At 43.0% G+C, this 12746-nt stretch overlaps 1 protein-coding gene across 1 annotated transcript in view; it reads right to left on the bottom strand.

The window, feature by feature from the left end:
- Window positions 1-12746, bottom strand: part of LOC135891477 (vertebrate ancient opsin-like) — a 132774-nt gene that overhangs the window by 79591 nt on the left and 40437 nt on the right. The window lies entirely within an intron of this gene.

Below are 12746 nucleotides of genomic sequence, written 5' to 3'. Positions count from 1 at the left end.
CTGATTTCCCGACGGCGCTTTCAGGGAGGGAGGGAGGGCGGTAGTGACGGACGGATGACGACAAGTACCCAAAAGCACCCTCGACCCTTTTTTTTTACCCAGAAGGCATTGGCGGCTCGACCCAGAATTCCAATAGGCAGCGGGGACTGCGGGAACTGTGGGATAGCTGCCCACAGTGCACCGCTTCCAATGTCGACGCTTTCCCCGTTAGTGTGGACTCACAAAGTCGAATTACTGTCCTTAGTGTGGACACACACGTTCGACTTTGCAATATCGATTCCACAAATTCGATTTAAGAGAAATCGAACTACCCTCGTAGTGTAGACATACCCTTAGTTTGTTAGTTTGTATGTGACAAGTTTCCCCCCAACCTCCAATTTCTTTAAAATTTCCTTAAAGGTAGAAAAAGGAAATCCTGTTCCCAAGGACCATTTTACAGATTGACTTACAGTGGATTGATAGAGCACCTGATCCTGATTATACTCAATTTAGTTTTGTGTGGCTGTTGCTAATTGAATTCAATGAAATTACTAATGATTTATACCAGTATAAGTGAAAGGAGACTCAGGATCATCACTTTTTCTTTCATTGCTGTCTCCATCCCAACAGATGAACGGGAAGGACCTACGTGTTGCTCCTAAATAACTGAAGGTACTGAAAGTGATCCTCTCGTGTGTGCTTAAACATTCGCATTGCACTTCTTAGTTAAGAATACATTAAATGATACCAGCTGAATGTTTCCAAAGATCCCTAAACTGGATGCAACAAGTGACTATCCTGACAACAGCTGATAGTCTTTTTCTTTCAAAGTGTTTAGACATTTCTGCATTGATTGGATTCACCTTGTATTGACCCATCTGACAGCTAGGCTGATGAACTTTTGACTCTTGCAGCAATATGGAGAAAAATCAGATGTTATCCGGCTATCTTTATTTCTTGACTTTTCAGCTTTTACAGAAATATTGGATTCTGCAGCTGCAGACACACAGCCTTAACAATGCCTTGGTATAAATACTGAACATATGCTTAGACCCTTTTAACAGTCAAAAGTAGTCAGTCCTGAAGTTCACACTAGCCTCACTGTAACAGATTCTTATGTTCACTTACTGGGCAACCATTGACAACTCAGACAATGGCAGGACAATTTATACCTTTAAAAACTAACTGCACTAATGATTTCTCCTTATAAGTCAGTGAAAGCATCCTTTTAATTCCATCAACCTTAAAAGCAAGGAACATAAGAACTAACTCAAAGACTAATCAAAGCTTGCTTTATATTCATCTTCTTGAAGAGAAGGTTGAGGAGGAGCAGGAAAGTGTATGCAAAAGACTGCTATTCATCTAGCAGATAAAGAAAACTTCATACACTACAAAGGGTTCTGTAGTTAACTCCCTTGTTCCTCATGTCCCTGTCTCCCATAAAACAGGGATAATAATATCCACTTCACAGAGTGCGGGGGAGAGAGTGGGAACATGAAGCCCACAGGGAAGACATGAAGTCAAGCCTAAATAGAAGTTGCCTTATCACTGGAGCTGAGCACCCTCCTGTGGAAGTAAAAGAGTAATTGGTACCAGCACATTTGAAAATCAGGCCACATACTCTAACTTTAAAGGACCACATCCAGGGCTGCTGGAACAATCTGTACAGTAGGGGTGCTGAGGAGCCCTTGAACCAAACTGCAAACCCTGTAAATAATGGAAACCACTTCAAGCCAGAGGTTGCGGTAGCACCCCTAGTTCCAGCACCTATGATCACATTTGAAAATTTTTGGCCTTGAGCCTATTGGGGTAGGTCTACACTTACCCGGTAGTTCGGCGGCGAGCGATCGAACTTCTGGGTTCGACTTATCGCGTCTTGTCTGGACGCGATAAGTCGAACCCGGAAGTGCTCGCCGTCGACTGCGGTACTCCTGCTTGGCGAGAGCAGTACCGCGGAGTTGACGGGGGAGCCTGCCTGCCGCGTGTGGACCGAGGTAAGTTCGAACAAGGTACTTCGAACTTCAGCTACGTTATTCACGTAGCTGAAGTTGCGTACCTTAGTTCGAATTGGGGGGTTAGTGTAGACCTGCCCTTGGAGTCAGTGGCAAAATGTCACATTGACTTCAGCTGGCTTAGGAACAGACCCAAAATATTCCTGAAAATCTCCAAGTTGCACAAAGGCCTGATCTAACCTACAAAGTTAGGTTGATGTAAGCCACTTTGCATTGACCTAGCTGTACACGGGTTTACACTTAAAGTTGTCTCCCACGATGTAAGGTATTACGCCTACCTATATAGTGACACCACCTCCCCGAGCAGCATTGAACCACGGTCTATGCACGCAGGTTGACACAGGGTGAGTGTAGATACAGGGGTCACGTAGACTGGACGCGCCCCCCCCCTTTAAAATCCCTGCAAATTTTTGAAATGCCTTTTCCCAATTGTCCAGCTGAGCGAGCATACCTACCATCTCTCCATTGTTGTGTGCAACTGCCCAGCTAACCATGCTGGCTACATGTTCCGGACACACTCCTGCCTGGAGTAGAATGGAGATATTGTACTCCTGGGCCTGTGGCAGCTTTTACAAAGACCTGCATGCCATATTTGATGGAGACCCCACCATGACACTGCATTCCACCGTTGATATGTCCAAATACCCTGAGTCACAGGCCCCTGCCCTGACCAGTGAGGGGGACACATGTTGGGGATAGGCAACTAGGGGATCGAGCTGTGCTGCAAGCCAGGACCTGTTTTTGACTCCATTGCAGACCCTGCAGTTGAGCACGGGCAAGCCTGAAGCAGGGGAAGGAACGTCTGGTAAGTGTGTAAATAAATTTCCCATTACACTTATCAGTCCCCCAAACTTATCAGAACAGTTAAAATTCAATAATTAATTTACTTCTACTAGAAGAGCTACTGATACAACAAAGAAAGATAGAGTAATCTTTCTACTACCCTCTAGTGGAGGGGGGGCATACAGAGCAGTTGGTTTATGTACACAGGGATGTCCCTTGCATCCTCCTGAGACTCAATGAAACTTTCACAGAGGTACTCTCCAATCCTCTCCTGAAGGTTTCTAGGGATTGCAGCCTTATTTCTTCCTCTGCAGGAGGCCACTTTCCAACGCCAGTTGGCGATAACTTCAGCAGGCACCATTGCCTTAAACAGGCTAGCAGCATAGGGGCCCAGGTGACTTTGGGATGCCAGCAGCAGCTGTGCTCTCTCTCCTTCTGCCTTCATTACCCTCACAAGCGAGAGAGCTAAAACCACCACCACCTGTGGAAAATCATACCAGTATTCAGTGCCATTGCCCGATACTCTGTTTCATGCACCAAGCAATTCCCTCCTCGTTTCCCTCACCCTGGCAGCTCATACTCACCATCGTTAGTGGGGCCGTGAACAAACACTCCGAAGCAGAATTGCCAATCAGCACGTCTTGTTTAACACTTTGGGGGACCAAAGGAAGGGGGGATTTCTGCATATTAAGTTTTGCTTTCAGTACATACTATGCGGACTATGGTTCCCCCTCCACACCAGTGGAACAACTGACCCAATAAGGAGGAGGAAAAAAACACTGTGGGTATTCTGCAAGATCCTTCAAGCCAGTGCTACAGCAGACTTTGAACAGAGGGCCGGGAGGGTGAGTATTGTGGACTGTATGGAGAAGGAAAGAGCGGAGAGGAGAAAAGCATAGAGAAAGGAGAGATGCACCAGGACATAATGGGGCTTCTCTGGCAGCAAACACAGATGCTGGAGACTCTTGTGGAACTCCAAGTTCAACAATCCCAGGCTCGCCTACCATTGCAGTTGGTGGAGAACTGCAGCATAGTGCCTACCTACACCACCCTCCCTCAGCATCCCACATGGCCACAGGCCGCATACCTACCCCGATCACTCCACACTGAGGGGAAGCATGGACAACCACAGCTTCACATACAGTGACCTCAGAGAGCCACTGTTGATATGTGTTGCTACCATGGACAGAAGTTTTCCTTTCCATTGCTTTTCAATTTAAAAAAATTGGGAACCCTTAAGTTCAAAAGTAATTACTATTATGTTCAGATTTTGTTAGGTACTGTTTTTGTTAATGAATAAAACTTACTTTGAAAACTATTATTAATTTTTATTAGTTTACAACACAAGGTATACAATGCCTGCTGGCAGTGAAAGTAGTGGTCTAGTACACTCACAATCCATAGGATCAGTGATAAACACAGTAATTATCATAAATGTACAGCCAGCATCACAATATTAATAGGTGCACTGACAGTGTTATATTCATGCATGTACACCAAGCACCAGACAATTCCTATCAGGCCGCAAAACAGCAAATCCAGGTTGAGCACAGTTCACTACAATGCACTACTGTGGCTCATGGTTAAAATACTCTTTCAAAGCCTCCCTGAGCTGTATAGCACTGTGTTGACCTCTTCTAATAGCCCTTGGATCTGGCTGGTCAAACTGAGCAGAGAGCTGCTCAGCTTCCACCCCTGCACCAAGTTTCCCCCTCTGCTTCACAAATATTATGCAGGACACAGTAGGCAGCTGTAACCATTGGGGTATTTTTTGTACTGAGATCCAGCCTGGTGCGTAAACAACACCAGAGCCCTTTCAATCTACCAAAAGCACATTCAACTGTCATTCTGCACCTGTTGAGCCTGTAGATGAATCTTTCCTTGGTGCTGTAGATGTGGCCAGTGTACAGCTTCATGAGCCAGTGGAGTAAGGGGTAGCCTGGATTTCAACATTACCAGTGGTAATCCACCAGTTAGGAAAGAAGATCCCTGCTTGTAGCTTTCAGAACAGTTTTGTGTTCTTAAAGACACAAGCGTCATGCACCTTCCCTGACCAGCCAACACTGATGTCAGTGAAGTGTCCCCGCTGATCCACCAGTACTTGCATAACTATAGAAAAGTAGCCCTTTCTGTTAATGTACTCTGTGGCAAGGTGCTCTGGGGCCAAAATAGGGATATGCATGCTGTTTATTGTTCCACCGCAGTTTGGGAACCCCATCGCTGCAGCGTCATCCACTATGTCCTGCACATGGCCAAGAGTCACAGTCCTGAGTAGCAGGAGACAATGGCTTGCATTCTTGCACAATAATGGTCCCCATGGTGGATTTTCCCAGTCCAGAATGACTTCCCACTGGCTTGTAGTGCCATTACAAAATGGCACTACACGTTTCCAGTGTGGTCACCACCCACTTCTCCACTGTCAGTGCAGTTCTCAGCTTGGTGTCCCTGTGTTGGATGGCTGAGGCGAGGTCGGCACACAGAACCAGAAATGTGGCCTTGCACATCCGAAAGTTCTGCAGCCACTGCTCATCATCCCAAACCTACATTACAATGCAATCCCACCAGTCCGTGCTGGTTTCTTGGGCCCAGAAGTGGCACTCCACCTCTGCTGCTGCTCTGTGAATGCTACCAACAACTGTGAATTGGTTCGTGCTATCTCCCATGGCAATCTGTGCTCCAAGAAATCATCATGTTCCCCAAGGTTCTTCTGGCAGCTCTGCAAATATCAGAGGATTGTGCATCTTGTGCTTGCAGCACTCATGGCAGTAGTGCAAAGGTGTGCAAGCTCCATGCGTCTGTCAGAGATGGCAGAGAGCGACAAGTCCAGTGTGGGTTTGTCGGAAATTGAAAACAGGCATTAAAATGATGGGCTAGAGATAATATTGTGGGATGGAGAACTTTGTATTATGGGAAGTTGACCCCTTGCTCCCAGCTACCCCCGCACAACTTGCTTCTGCCCCACTGTGCATTGCCAAAACTACCCAAAAGACTGCTGAACAGTGGCATGTTTGGTATATCAATTTTGCTAATGACTTAATATTTTATTACAAAAAGAAAAAAATGAATTGTCAGTGAACAGGGTCACAAAAAACCCAAAGGACTAGTTTCTCTAACCAATCTGGTGGGGTCCAATTGGAAGCGGGGTCCATGGCATTTTTTTAATAGAACAACAGTGGTATTGTACTAGGAAACAAATATTATTTCATTTCTCAGCTGGCTTGATGAGTGGCTTTGAGGGGCAAAGTAGTAGAGGTAGAAGGAGCAGAGTATTGGAGAGACACTGGGGACAGCATTACCAGACTGCCCATTTCTCACTCAAGCGGGCTAGTTTATTTTCTCCCCACATATTCAAAATTGTTGTGGGCTAGTACACATTTAGGAGTTAAATGTGAACCTTTGGACTATACTTCTCTGCAGATATGTTAAAAACAAATTTCTACAATGGGCAAACCTTCAGGGGAGGGAAAGGATGAATGAGTTCAAAGTCAACTTCTCTTACTCTTTATGAATTACAAAGCTCTATCAATTTTAGTTGTTTTTTTTTTTAATCCTACATATGTAGTCACAATGGCCATCCCTATTGCAGTAATTCTCAGCTTTGTGATTCTAGCCTAAGGTGGGCTGTGAAGTTGTTTTGTAGTAGCCACAAAATAATCTACAGCTTTACGTCTACACTACAGACCTTACAGCAGCACAGCTGTACTCCCAAATGAGCGGTGATAGCTATGTAGGCGGCAGAGCGTCTCCCGCCAACATAGTGCTGTCTACGTCGGCACTTTTGTCGGTGAAACGTACGTCAGTCAGGGGGTGTTTTTTTACACAACTGACCGAAAAAAGCGCTAGTGTAGACATAGCCTTAAGCTCTCTCTCCTTGCCCTTCCTCTCCCCCCCAGCATTTCCAGATAACATCTCTAAAAAAAACTAGAGCTGGTTGAAATTTTTCAGCCAAATGTCTTTTTCCTTAGAAAAATACTGTTTTGTCAAAATTAAACTGTTTGTGAAAACAGTTCAATTTTGACATTTCTATGAAAAATCAAAATGAACATTTTTCATGTTATTGTTTCACACTGTAAATTTTAATCTAGATTTAATCCTGAGTGGAGCGCAGGAGCTGGTCCAAGAGGTAACTATAGCGGGACCGCTTGGAAATAGTGACCATAATACAATAGCATTCAACATCCCTGTGGTGGGAAGAACACCTCAACTGCCCAACACTGTGGCCTTTAATTTCAAAAGGGGGAACTATACAAAAATGAGGGGGTTAGTTAAACAAAAGTTAAAAGGTACAGTGACTAAAGTGAAATCCCTGCAAGTTGCGTGCGCCCTTTTTAAAGACACCATAATAGAGGCTCAACTTCAATGTATACCCCAAATTAAGAAAAACAGTAAAAGAACTAAAAAAGAGCCACCATGGCTTAACAACCATGTAAAAGAAGCAGTGAGAGATAAAAAGACTTCCTTTAAAAAGTGGAAGTCAAATCCTAGTGAGGCAAATAGAAAGGAGCACAAACACTGCCAACTTAAGTGCAAGAGTGCAATAAGAAAAGCCAAAGAGGAGTTTGAAGAACGGCTAGCCAAAAACTCCAAAGGTAATAACAAAATGTTTTTTAAGTACATCAGAAGCAGGAAGCCTGCTAAACAACCAGTGGGGCCCCTTGACGATGAAAATACAAAAGGAGCGCTTAAAGATGATAAAGTCATTGCGGAGAAACTACATGGATTCTTTGCTTCAGTCTTCACGGCTGAGGATGTTAGGGAGATTCCCAAACCTGAGCTGGCTTTTGTAGGTGACAAATCTGAGGAACTGTCACAGATTGAAGTATCACTAGAGGAGGTTTGGGAATTAATTGATAAACTCAACATTAACAAGTCACCGGGACCAGATGGCATTCACCCAAGAGTTCTGAAAGAACTCAAATGTGAAGTTGCGGAACTATTAACTAAGGTTTGTAACCTGTCCTTTAAATCGGCTTCGGTACCCAATGACTGGAAGTTAGCTAATGTAACGCCAATATTTAAAAAGGGCTCTAGGGGTGATCCCGGCAATTACAGACCGGTAAGTCTAACGTCGGTACCGGGCAAATTAGTTGAAACAATAGTAAAGAACAAAATTGTCAGACACATAGAAAAACATAAACTCTTGAGCAATAGTCAACATGGTTTCTGTAAAGGGAAATCGTGTCTTACTAATCTATTAGAGTTCTTTGAAGGGGTCAACAAACATGTGGACAAGGGGGATCCGGTGGACATAGTGTACTTAGATTTCCAGAAAGCCTTTGACAAGGTCCCTCACCAAAGGCTCTTACGTAAATTAAGCTGTCATGGGATAAAAGGGAAGGTCCTTTCATGGATTGAGAACTGGTTAAAGGACAGGGAACAAAGGGTAGGAATTAATGGTAAATTCTCAGAATGGAGAGGGGTAACTAGTGGTGTTCCCCAAGGGTCAGTCCTAGGACCAATCCTATTCAATTTATTCATAAATGATCTGGAGAAAGGGGTAAACAGTGAGGTGGCAAAGTTTGCAGATGATACTAAACTACTCAAGATAGTTAAGACCAAAGCAGATTGTGAAGAACTTCAAAAAGATCTCACAAAACTAAGTGATTGGGCAGCAAAATGGCAAATGAAATTTAATGTGGATAAATGTAAAGTAATGCACATTGGAAAAAATAACCCCAACTATACATACAACATGATGGGGGCTAATTTAGCTACAACGAGTCAGGAAAAAGATCTTGGCGTCATCGTGGATAGTTCTCTAAAGATGTCCACGCAGTGTGCAGAGGCGGTCAAAAAAGCAAACAGGATGTTAGGAATCATTAAAAAGGGGATAGAGAATAAGACTGAGAATATATTATTGCCCTTATATAAATCCATGGTACGCCCACATCTCGAATACTGTGTACAGATGTGGTCTCCTCACCTCAAAAAAGATATTCTAGCACTAGAAAAGGTTCAGAAAAGAGCAACTAAAATGATTAAGGGTTTAGAGAGGGTCCCATATGAGGAAAGATTAAAGAGGCTAGGACTCTTCCGTTTGGAAAAGAGAAGACTAAGGGGGGACATGATAGAGGTATATAAAATCATGAGTGATGTTGAGAAAGTGGATAAGGAAAAGTTATTTACTTATTCCCATAATACAAGAACTAGGGGTCACCAAATGAAATTAATAGGCAGCAGGTTTAAAACAAATAAAAGGAAGTTCTTCTTCACGCAGCGCACAGTCAACTTGTGGAACTCCTTACCTGAGGAGGTTGTGAAGGCTAGGACTATAACAATGTTTAAAAGGGGACTGGATAAATTCATGGTGGCTAAGTCCATAAATGGCTATTAGCCAGGATGGGTACGAATGGTGTCCCTAGCCTCTGTTCGTCAGAGGATGGAGATGGATGGCAGGAGAGAGATCACTTGATCATTGCCTGTTAGGTTCACTCCCTCTGGGGCACCTGGCATTGGCCACTGTCGGTAGACAGATACTGGGCTAGATGGACCTTTGGTCTGACCCAGTACGGCCTTTCTTATGTTCTTATGTTCTTAAGTTTCATTTTGTTTCAGTTTTCAAAAGAAATTCAATTTTTAGTCTTTGTATTTGGGGATCTCGTCTCTCCTTTCCCCTGCCTTCCCTACCGCACCTTCTCATACTGGAAGAGCAGGGAGTGAAAAAGGGAGAAGAGATGAGGAAAACAGATTTTTCCCTCATTTTTTTTTCTCTCACTCTCCCTTTTCCAGTGGAAAAAGGCAGGAAAAAAAATAAAAATGGAGAGAAGTGGGAAGCGGAAACCAAAAATCTCAAAATAAAAAATGGGAGAAAAATTTGTTTTTGAAAACCAAACAAAAATCAAAACGAAATAAAAATTTTCATTTTTGCTGAAAAATGATTTTTTTCATGGGGGTGGGGAACTAATTTTTTCCCCCCAACCAGCTCTAAAAGGAATCAGTCTGACCATTAGCCTTTTCTCCATGTTCCTCAATGGGACTGTTAACTAAGGTCTGTTGCATGAATAAAAAATGCAGGCTCAGACTTGTGTGTTAAATTGCACATTTGATTGAACTACTACTCACACTGCTCTTGAATATTTGAAGTGTTCTAGTTACATTTTGTAAGGCATTTTTGAGCCTTGATGAGAGAGAGTCTCCTGATGAAATATATTAGGAGATTGATTCCAGACAGGCTTTGTGTAGAATCTCTTTGTTAATGGATCACTTTTCTGGTTTGTCATTTGTCCTTTTGGCAGGTCTCTTGCTATGCAAGGAAGAGATAATGTAGGCTGAAGAGATTTCTTATACCAGGGTTTGGCAACCTGCGGAATGCGCCAAAGGCGGCACACGAGCCAGTTTTTACTGGCACTCTGCTGCCAGCCGGGGTCCCGGCCACCGGCCCCGCTCAGCCTGCTGCCTGCTTGGATGAAAGGAACCCTCGGCCGGCAGCGGGCTGAATGGGGCCGGCAGCCGGGACCCCGGCTGGCAGGAGCCATCGGCCAGAACCCCAGACTGGCAGCGGACTGAGCCACTCAGCCCACTGCCGGTCTGGGGTTCTGGCCGCCGGCCCCTTGCCAGCTGGGGTCCCGGCCGCCGGCCCCACTCAGCCCGCAGCTGGTCTGGGGTTCCGGCCACTGGCCCCGTGCCAGCCGGGGATACTAGCCGCCGGCCCCACTCACCTCGCTGCACTATTATTTACTTTACATACAACAATTGTTTAGTTATATAATATAGACTTATAGAGAGAGACCTTCTAAAAATGTTAAAATGTATTACTGGCAGGCAAAACCTTAAATTACAGTGAATAAATGAAGACTTGGCATCCCACTTCTGAAAGGTTGCCGACCCCTGTCTTATACGTTACTAATTTTCATTATCGAACACATCATATTTCATTTGTATGATCTCTTTGGGTCTTTCCATTGGGGATCTAATCATACTGCACCTTCTGTGCTATAGAGCTCTCAATATTAATCTGTATAATTCAACATTTGGGAGTCTGGTTTCCAAAGTATAAAACAACTAATGTCAATTTTATAGGTATTTTTTCCCAGAGGTACACAATGATAGAATTATTTAGAAGTATCATAATCCAAGGACCAAAAGAAAAACAAAAATCCAAATTGCAGTTTAATAAATAAACTGGTCCCAATTCTCTCTCCCTCTACTGTGTAAAGTGCAAAATGTGACCAGAATATATGTGAATAGCGTACTGTGATAATGGTGATAGTTTTTCTGCCCCCTCTCCTTTCCAACAGCTCCTCGGTCCAAGTTCCTCTAGTGAATCTTGCTCATCAACAAAAATCTTAAAGTACAAATGAAACATTCAACATCAGCAACAGGGAAAAAGTGGTTCTCATAAAAACATGATATAAACTTTACACAAGCTTAACAAGAATGTACATAGGGACTCTGAAGGAAATTCAGATAAAGTGTTTGTATCTTTGTGTGTCTATCTTAAAACTTTGATATACCCATGAGAGGCCTAACAGTTTCTCAAGCCAAGGTTTATTTTATAGCTCTCCATGCAGAACATTCTCTGCCTAAGTTATGCTCTCACAATACAGACCGTTCCCTATTTTACTGTTTCCCAATCACTGTCCCATGACTCTTTTGGAGTCCAACCCTGACTGGGGTGGACACCTCTGTTTCCCAGGTGCAGCCCATAAGATTGGCATTACACAGTCTAACTAACCAATCCCAGCCATCCAGGATAAATCTTTTTCAGGAAAACCTGTCCTAAGATAACATACTTGAAAAAAAAACATCCAAAAGTCTTCTGAGACCCCTAAATCACAGGGACTTTGATAATAGATCAGTCCGATTTTTTTAGTTTAGTTTAATAGTATTTGCATCTAAAAGGTGTTCTTCAATATTCAAACACAGATTATACTGATATGTAACTTTCTATAAGTTTATTACATTCTTTGGGAAAAGTTATCCTTTACAACACCTGTGTGTTAATGAAATTCTTGCAAAATTCTACCAATGAATTACCTACAAATGACTACACAGAGTACTAATGCCTAGTATCCCAGAAAATTATAATATCCTGTTAAATTTTGAAAAGGAAAAGAGAAAAGTAGACCCACAATTACAGTTCCTGAAAATAAAACGTAGGCACCATGCCAGTCTTTGCATTATCTATTCCCTGTCTATTAAGATATTTCTTCTACTTCAATGAATTTACATGACAAGATTAATAGTGGTATAGCTCCTGTGTTCTTAATCTCTGGGTATAATAAAATTTATGCATGTAATTTTCTAATGTACTAACTTCTTTCAGAGCTTATAAAAATGTAACAATGCATATCTTAGAAAACTTGCCAGCAGCTATAGCATAGTTATTATTTCCCCACCACCCAGGGCTAAAGCCAAAGTTTGAGCAACTTAGCTTTGCAATGCTCACTATGGTGTGGAGTCCTTGGCAATTGTCCTTCTTGCTACCCCCTAACACCAGCCCTGGCTTTTATACGCAGTAAAACAGTTGTGGCACAGCTGGGCTGTGGAGTTTTTATAGTATGTTGGGGGGGCCTTGTAAAGAAAAAGGTTGAGAACCCCCTGGCATATGCCATTGGCACTTTATCTATATAGATATTCATATGCTATGATGATGGGTGACAGTACAAAATATTTAGGGAAGCAAGAGATGAGTAAGAAAATGATACTTTTGTGATCACTGCTAGGAGTATGCACTCTATTCTGGGCCGCCTCTAAGAGCTTGTATACACAGGGACACTCAGGAGAGTTAAGACTAATTAACTAAAGGTGTAAAATGAATCCCCCAGGCTTAAGCCAAAGCAGGAACTAAGGCTAATTTACTTCTGAATGACAGCATCCACTCAGGGAATTAATGCTCTTTAACTTCACACTTTTAGTTAATCCATCTTAATTTTCCAGTGTTCCCATATAGACAAGACCTAAGCATTCACTCCTTCCTTCCTTATTCATCACTGAGCTGCACCACTGTTCCAACAGTATCAAAACTTCACA

The sequence above is a fragment of the Emys orbicularis genome, chromosome 1 (genome assembly GCF_028017835.1).
Source record: "Emys orbicularis isolate rEmyOrb1 chromosome 1, rEmyOrb1.hap1, whole genome shotgun sequence".
Taxonomy (NCBI): domain Eukaryota; kingdom Metazoa; phylum Chordata; order Testudines; family Emydidae; genus Emys; species Emys orbicularis.
Note: the sequence above shows the minus strand (reverse complement) of the source record. Positions and strands in the feature narration are given on the sequence as shown.